The sequence below is a fragment of the Arachis ipaensis genome, chromosome B04 (assembly GCF_000816755.2).
Source record: "Arachis ipaensis cultivar K30076 chromosome B04, Araip1.1, whole genome shotgun sequence".
Lineage (NCBI taxonomy): Eukaryota > Viridiplantae > Streptophyta > Magnoliopsida > Fabales > Fabaceae > Arachis > Arachis ipaensis.
This window is the reverse complement of record NC_029788.2, coordinates 3,030,355-3,038,914: the sequence shown is the minus strand read 5'-3', so window position 1 is coordinate 3,038,914 and position 8,560 is coordinate 3,030,355. Positions and strand designations below refer to the sequence as shown.

The following is an 8,560-nucleotide window of genomic DNA, read 5'->3' as shown; positions in this document are numbered from 1 at the left end:
GATGACAGCAAAAGTGGCGACAATGGCATATCTATAGATCGGCTGGAGTCGACAGCAGAAGCAGCAGTACATATGAGACGTAGATCTGAGGCAGAGGATGGAACCTAGCAGTAGCAGTGACAACACGATCCTTTTTCGCTGTCGCCCTCCTCGTTCCTCTTTCTTCCCTCTCTTCTTTTCTTTCTTTGATTTTTTAAATGGATATAGTGGTTTGATGCTGAGATTTAAATTTAGATTTGTTGTTGTTATGATTTTTATTTGAATTTGGATTTGTTGTTGTTGTGCTACCGTGTGTTAAGCAAAGAGGAAGAAGAAGATTTTTTTTTTTGTAAAAATTAGATTTAATTGTTGGTACTTTTTAATAAATAATTGTAGGAATAATTTTTATAATTATAATAATTGTTGACTGCCAGCTCAACGTTTAGTGTTAACGTTATCCAATTTAGTTGGCGGTTAGTCACTTTTGTCAAATTTAATAATATTTCAAAGATTATTTTGTTAATAACATCTTCAAGGCACTATTTTGTTAGTGTCTAAGTCTTTCAAGTATCGAATTAGTAATTAACTCTATTATCAAAATCTTCTTTGAACACGACATTGTTGTTGATGATTTTGGATTGTCGTCTTTGTCTAAAATTAGAACCTTCAGGCCGTTGTGACTCTTAATTCTTGACAAAACAACGTAAAATTGCCCATGGGTAAATAATAATTTTTATAAGTAAAGCCCTACATGCGATAATAATTGATCCTGACTTTTGTTGATGGTCATTTGCAAAGCACACTGTTAGTGAAATTGTCCCTGTTAGAACTTAAATGAGAATCCTAAATTCGAAGGTATCAAGTCGATTATTGGAATGTATATTTTGTCACCAATATTTCTACTAGTCATTATCGTAGCTCCAATTATGTTGTTGCCAAGTTCGTTGACTATCAACCTTGACCCACTATATAAACCTAAGGTTTGGTCTATGTTTCGCAATAGCATTACAATGAGTCTTGGCTTCAAAGCTAACTTGTGATTTGGTAATCTCAAACATTTGATGTCATTTAGAAACTCGGATATGAACCACTCTTATTGTACATCTTCATTCTCATTGACTTGACATGTGTCAGAATTTAAATACAACTTCCATGCTTAGAAAGATTGTCAATACAAAATCATTTAACTTCTTAACACTCTCAAGTGTGGATACAAGTGACATGTTTTGCAACAATTTTAGATATGCAAAGTCTACCAAATAAGAAAGAAAGAGTCATTAATAATTGTAATCAATAGATCATCTAAAATTTTAACTTTTAACTCGTCACCAACAGCTAAACCAATATTTCTATTTAGGACTCAAGTGAGACCAAATACAGGGTCAATTTGGTTCAAGTTTGAGGACCTAGTGAAGGCCACTAACAATTTTTCAACCCATAATTTCATTGGCAGAGGTGGTTCTAGCTTAGTTTACAAGGGAATTCTACCTGATGGCACAATGGTTGCAGTAAAAGGATAGAAGAGTCGGATTATCAAGGAGATGAAGAATTCTACAGGGAGGTGGAGATTATTAGCAACTTGAAGCACCACAATCTAGTGCTGCTAAGAGGGTGTTGTGTGGTTGATGAAGAAGAAGAGGAGGATTCCGGGTACAGAGTAAGCCAAAGATATCTTGTTTATGATTACATGTCAAATGGTAGCCTTGAAGACCATCTCTTCTCTTCCATGGACAACTAAAATGCAAAAATCACTTACTTGGTCTAAAAAAAAGAGCATAATCTTGGATGTGGCAAATGGGTTAGTCTATTTGCACTTTGGAATTAAACCTGCAATCTACCACAGAGATATCAAAACCACCAATATAGTGCTTGATGCAGGTATGAATGCAAGAGTTGCGGATTTCGGGTTAGCTAAACAAAACTTTGAAAGCAGATCTTTGATAAATACAAGAGTTGCTGGAACTCATGGGTACCTGGCACCAGAATATGCACTTTATGGCCAATTATCCGAAAAGAGTGATGTCTATAATTTTGGTGTGGTTATATTGGAAATATTGTGTGGAAGAAAAGTTCTTAATTTATCTTCATCTGGAGCACCTGCATTCTTTATCTCTGATTGGGTTTGGTCATTGCTGAAATATGGTAACTTAGAATTAGCTTTGGATGCTTCTTTGTTATTAGATGAAAATTTTACTAGTAGGAAAATAATAGAAATATTCTTAATGGTTGGTGTTCTGTCTTCTGATCTCATGTAGTAGCTGATTCAAGGCCAACAATTTTGGATGCTTTGAAGATGTTAGAAGGGGATATTGAGATTCCACCAATTCCATAGGCCACTGGTTGTTGGGCACCATGTGTTTCCCATAATTATAATTAAAACATAAATTTGGATTATATCATATTAACTAAAAAGCTTTGTATATTGTCACAATATTAAGTATATGTTCTGTGTTAAAGATGACAATTTTTTTCAGCAGAATGAATATCTGTGGAGATTTATCCGCTAGAGAGCAAGTTTGGGAGGCCTTTTTTTCTTGTGGGTAGCGGGTATGGGTTTTATGGAAAGTGGCCGTTATAAGATTTAGCAGCACTTTAACAGATTTTACTGTAACAAAAAGTGGCTAACACAATTGATACCTAAAAATAAAAAATAAGAATTTTAGAGTGCGTTTGGTTTGCGTTTTTATTTTCTGTTTTTTATTTTTAGTGTTTTCTATTTTTTTGATTTTGTGAAAAAAAAAAGGTAAAAACAAAAAATAAAATTTTATTATTTTCACTTTTTCCTTCACAAAATTCAGAAAATAAAATATACTAAAATTAAAAATAAAAAATAAAAACGTAAATCAAACGCAGTCTTATTCTGCGAGAATGCTAGTTTGATTTTGGTATTAATACAATAATTAATTTAATAATACTTTAGTAAGTACTCAAAGAACTTTAAGAAACACTCGTTTTTATACTATAACAAATAACGGATTTATTTGAATTTAAATGTATAAAAAAATAATAAAGTTTAGTATCACTTGAATAACTATACAAAAGATAAATATAATTATAAACTTATAAATTATAATCATATGTGTAAAGTGGACTAAATCCCTATTTTGGTCATTGAAATTCACGCGATTACTTATTTTGGTTCCTAAAATTTAAAATTACTTATACTGGTTCTCCAAATTTAAGTCCGGGCACCAATGTGATCCCTCGACTCTTTCTGGCGATGACTGGGCAAATGAAATCCTGAGATAACACCCTCTCTACCATGCTGGATGATGAGTAAACGACGTCGTTTATCCTTAGCGTCCAAATAAATATACGTCGTCTAAGTAGACAACATTGGTAGTGCGTGGAATCTCAAAAATTTGACTTATTTAAAAGAGTTGCCTACTTAGACGATGTTTTTAATTTGTTTGGATATCAAGAATAAACGACGTTGTTTACTCATTATTCAGCGTAGTAAAAAAAATGTCATTTCAACATCCTGTTTGTCTAATTATCGTCGAAAAGAGTCGAAAAATTACATTGGTGTCCAAATTTAAATTTGGAGGACCAGTATAAATAATTTTAAATTTTAAGAACTAAAATAAATAATCGCGTGACAGAAACCAAAATAAAAATTTAGTCTTGTAAAGTGTAAACACTACAAATATGTCGAAGATATTATAAATGAAATGAACGTGAGCTTAGTTGTTGTGTCAAATCTAATTAATTATTAAGTAGAACTAGACACCGTTAATGATGAGTCAATATCAGAATTCAGAAAGAACATGAATAATTGTATAATACACTTTGCTCTACCAAATATTGTTTGACTTTAAAATGAGTTAACAGTGGATAAAAGTGTTACATTCCACTTTCATTTAAAATTGGACACTCNGCATTTATTTATATATTAGGATATTTTGTATTTATTGAAATCTATTAATGCTCTTCTTTTATATTAGCTTTTGATTTTTATTTAAGAAAAAGTATAGGTAGACAATGAAAAGATTAAACAATGTGAACAATAGAGATATCAGATGTTCATTTCACTACGTATACGGATGGTTATTTTAATATTAAAATTTAGATGGTTAATTTGGAGGTGTAATGTATTTTTATTTAATTGGTGGTTGTTAATCGTGTTATTCAAAATAGTCATTGTTTATCTAGCACTCCCCTTTTATATAAGTGTGACTCATTCAATAAATACATAAGTACGAAAAGACTATGTCATTTAAGTTATAATTTATTGACATATAAATAGAGAGTTTAATTTTAATGTTTTAATGTAAAAATATTTTATATAATTGTGTATTTATATTTTTTTAATGATTGTTTAAACAATTAACTTAAAAATAATTATTTTTGGAGAAAGTCTAAGGGTTAACATTTTTATTGAAATTTGGTCGACACTTAATCATAAAAAAATGATTAATTCTACACTATTAAATGTCATTTCACACTATTAAAAATATTGATAATGACTAATTAATAATTAAACATCACAAATTCTAGTGGCTATTAAACTCCTCTTATTTTTGCATATGTAACACTACGAATAAATTCGTTCGTATAAAACTATTTTATACTAAAAGTAAATTAAAATTAAATTCTCCATTGACCTCTGTCACCTCTCCATACATGTTACATGTTGTCCCTCCTTCTCCTTTCTCTACTTTTTTTTTTCCCTTGATATTTTCTAGTCTCTTGATGAAAATCCCCGTATTTTCAGATAGGTTGAGTGTGTAGCCCGCTGCTGCTGTTTCAATCTTGTCGCCGCCATTTCCTTCAATTGCTTGCTCGGCCATCCTTTCAAGGTTTACTTCTTTCTCTACCCTCATTCTTGTCCGCTAGTTAATGCTATCTTCTCACTGCTGGTCTTCTACGTGCTCGTCTAGAGGCATTTATGATTCACGCGTCGTCTCTCCTGCCCTTTCTCCTAGCTCTTGTTCGTCACGATGCCTATCCTTCTTCCCTCTGTTCAGTCTTCTAGCACTGGGAACTCCCAAGTCTTCTGAGTATTTTGGCTTGCTGGCATCCCTACTCGCCATGGCCATAGGGCTTTTGCAGGTTCCTTTTCCGTGTCCAATAACCCCGCAGTTGTAGCAGTAGCTTTGTTGGAGTCTTTCATACTTGATGCTAATTCATGCATTGTCTTTGTTGGCTCTTTCAAGATAGAAACCAGTCTGTAATGGGCTTGTGATATCTATGGTTGCTCTGAATATCAGAAACTCTCTTGCTAGCACTCCATTGATTTTGGGGTCTTCAACCTCATCCAGAATACCAATCATATATCCTATCTTCCTTGCTGTCTCCACATTCATATACTCCTCAGGAACTCCATAAAGTTGTATCCAAAATCTGCACAGTCATGGCTGATTTCATACATTGATTCCTCTTGCGTCCATTCCTGTAAATTTAGGAGGTTCCCTTTGATACTCCACAGTCCATTCTTGAGAACCTTTTGTTGGTCTTTGAAACTCAGCAACAGTTTGTTCCTCCCTACATCCGTGATCATTAGGCCTTCAGAGTTGCCCCATATGTCCATCAATGTGTTCTTGATAACTTTGAACTTGATTTCTTTCTCCATTATAACTTTTCCCACCAAGTTGAGGCATTCTGGGTTATATTTTGGACTTTTTTCCTGTTTAAGGCAGACTATTTTACCTTCTATCGGGTATATACCGCAATTACTATCGGGTATATACCGCAATTAGCTATCACGGTATAGAATGTTCGGAGCTTGCTGGTTTTGTTATGCAGGTATGTGGGTGAAGGCTGGGTTGACTAGATGGCTGCTATTAGTGAGAGTGATATTAAAGGTGAGAGAAAATATTAAAGGTGATTTGATTATGGGGAGAAGATGGGTTATGAAGCTAATGGTGGTGGCACACTGGTGTAAAACACAGCTTTAACCGAAGAAAAACCTAACAAGCTACAAGAAGATTAGGGTAAGACAATAATATCTATCTACTTAATCTACTTCTTTTTTTGGTGACTCCTAAAATTGAATTTTTTTTCAATTAATAAAAGTAAAATATCAATTTCTGAATCAATTTTTTCTCCAAAATGAATGCATTTAATAAATAATACATAATTATACTCATTTAAAAAAATATTTTTATTATAATTATATAAAATCAATATTTAATACATTATTAAACTACTTATCAATTATCAATCAAAAATATTTTAAATCATTTTAATAATAATAATAATCTACTCCTACTTAATATATATTAAACTTGAATTTTTCCTAACTAATGAAAGTGAGGTGTCAATTTTTTATAAATTCATTTTTTCTCCAAAATGAAAGTACTATTCTCTCTTCTAAATTTATTTTAAAAAAATATTTTTATTATAATTATATTACAATTAGCATTTAATGAATAATACATGATTATACTAATTTAGAAAAATATCTTTATTATAATGATATAAATTCAATATTTAATACTTTATCAACTAATAAAAGTGAGGTGCCAATTTTTCATGAATTTATTTTCTTTCCAAAAAAAAATTACTATTTTCTCTTCTAAATTTATTTTAGAAAAATTATAATTCCATACTGAATAGAATATACGTGACAAATTAAAAAATTTTGACAAGTTAATGGAATCAAATCATATTTCTATAATATATATATAAGAATGTATATTTTTATTTAGATTTCTACACTTAATGATGGAGTTGACGTGGCATATTTCTGAGCGTGTTTCTTAATTTATTTTTTATAACTCATTGAATACAATTTATTACAGTAGATTAACTCATCATAATGAAATTTTTACATTTAATGATAGAGTCAAAGTAGCATATTTTTCACTGTGTTTCCTAATTTATTTTATTTAACTCATTAAATATAATTCATTATGATGAATTAATTATATCAACTAATTGATTTAATTAGATATTTAAGTATCACATAATTTAAAATTATGTATATCAATTATTTGATTTGATTTTTATGATATATAATTTTAAGGAATAAATTAAAATAATATAATTTATTACTTATTTAAATTGAATACAATAAATATAAATTAATTTAGTTAGAAGTTTACTATTTTCTAATCTTTTATACATAAAAATGACAAAATAAAATTGTAAAAATAATCTTTTTATCACTTTTGCTATTTTAATTTTTCTTTCTTTGCTTTTTTTTTACGTGTAATTTTATTTTACATTAACTTTATTTATTTAATAACAAAATATACTCATATTAATTCTATCATATAATAATATATTTTTCTCCTATGTTAATCAAGAAATTTCAATAATTATCAACTACATCTAATGGAATGACTGAAAAGTGAGAACTACGAGAAGTTAAACCTAGGTTCAAAAGCTGAAATAAAAGAAAGAAAATACTAAATATATGATTAGAGAAAAATATATAATAATGAGAAATATACTAAAATTTGATTTTCTCCCAACTAATAAAAGTGATGTGTCAATTTCTCATGAATTTTTTTCCAAAATGAAAGCACTATTCTCTCTTCTAAATTTATTTTAGAAAAATATCTTTATTATAATTAGCATTTAACGAATAATACATGATTATATTAATTTAAGAAAATATCTTTATTATAATTATATTAAATCAATATTTAATACATTATCAACTAATAAAAGTGATGTGTTAGATCCTCATAATTAAATTCATTTTTCCTCCAAAATGAAAGCACTATTCTCTCTTCTAAATTTATTATAGTAAAATATCTTTGTTATAATTATAATACAATATTACAGTTATATTACAATTAGCATTTAACGAATAATGCATAATTATAATAATTTAAGAAAATATCTTTATTATAATTATATAAAATCAATATTTAATATATTATTAAACTAATTATCAATCAAAAATATTTTTAATCATTTTAATTATATTGATACAATTCTAATTCTCATTCATTATGCAATAATTTTATTAGTAATTCTATTATATTATTTTTTTGATAATTTAATGATTGTTCTTACTCTAACTTATTCTTTTGTGGGGATCTTATTTGTATTTTCTGAGAGATTTAAATCTCTATAAAATTCTTTTCAACAATATAACTAATTACTACCACTACCTTCTTCATTCTCATTATTATCTCTCCTACCTCTATTATTTTTATTGCTTTATCATCATCATTATCTCCTCTACTGTCATCATCACCAATACCAATATTATCAACATTAAAATTCTCTTCTTTCATTTCTTATTCGATGTTATTTTTTTCCTTTAAAAATTATTTGTTCTACAATTATTTTTTTGGCGGTATCATTTTTATCAATAATTTTTTTTCACTTAACCACTATTAGTAAAAAAATTTTTTAAAAACAAATTTATTAATAATTTATGGAGGTTTAAAACCCCACAAATTACAAATAAAATCCTCACAAAATTAATTTTTGTTATTATTTAACGAATTTTTTAACCAAAGATCATATTGTCGTAAAATAAAAAGGTTGAGGGTCGAATATTTACTCCAAAAATTACTAAATTGGAACGTAGAAGTTGCTTTCCACCTTCCCTTTATTTATATATAACATGCATGATATACCGGCCGCCATGATATGTACAAGTCTAGGAAGCTCAATCAGT

At 28.9% G+C, this 8,560-nt stretch overlaps 1 pseudogene; it reads left to right on the top strand.

The window, feature by feature from the left end:
- The window catches only part of LOC107635842, an 18,374-nt pseudogene that overhangs the window by 1,290 nt on the left and 8,524 nt on the right, over window positions 1-8,560 (top strand).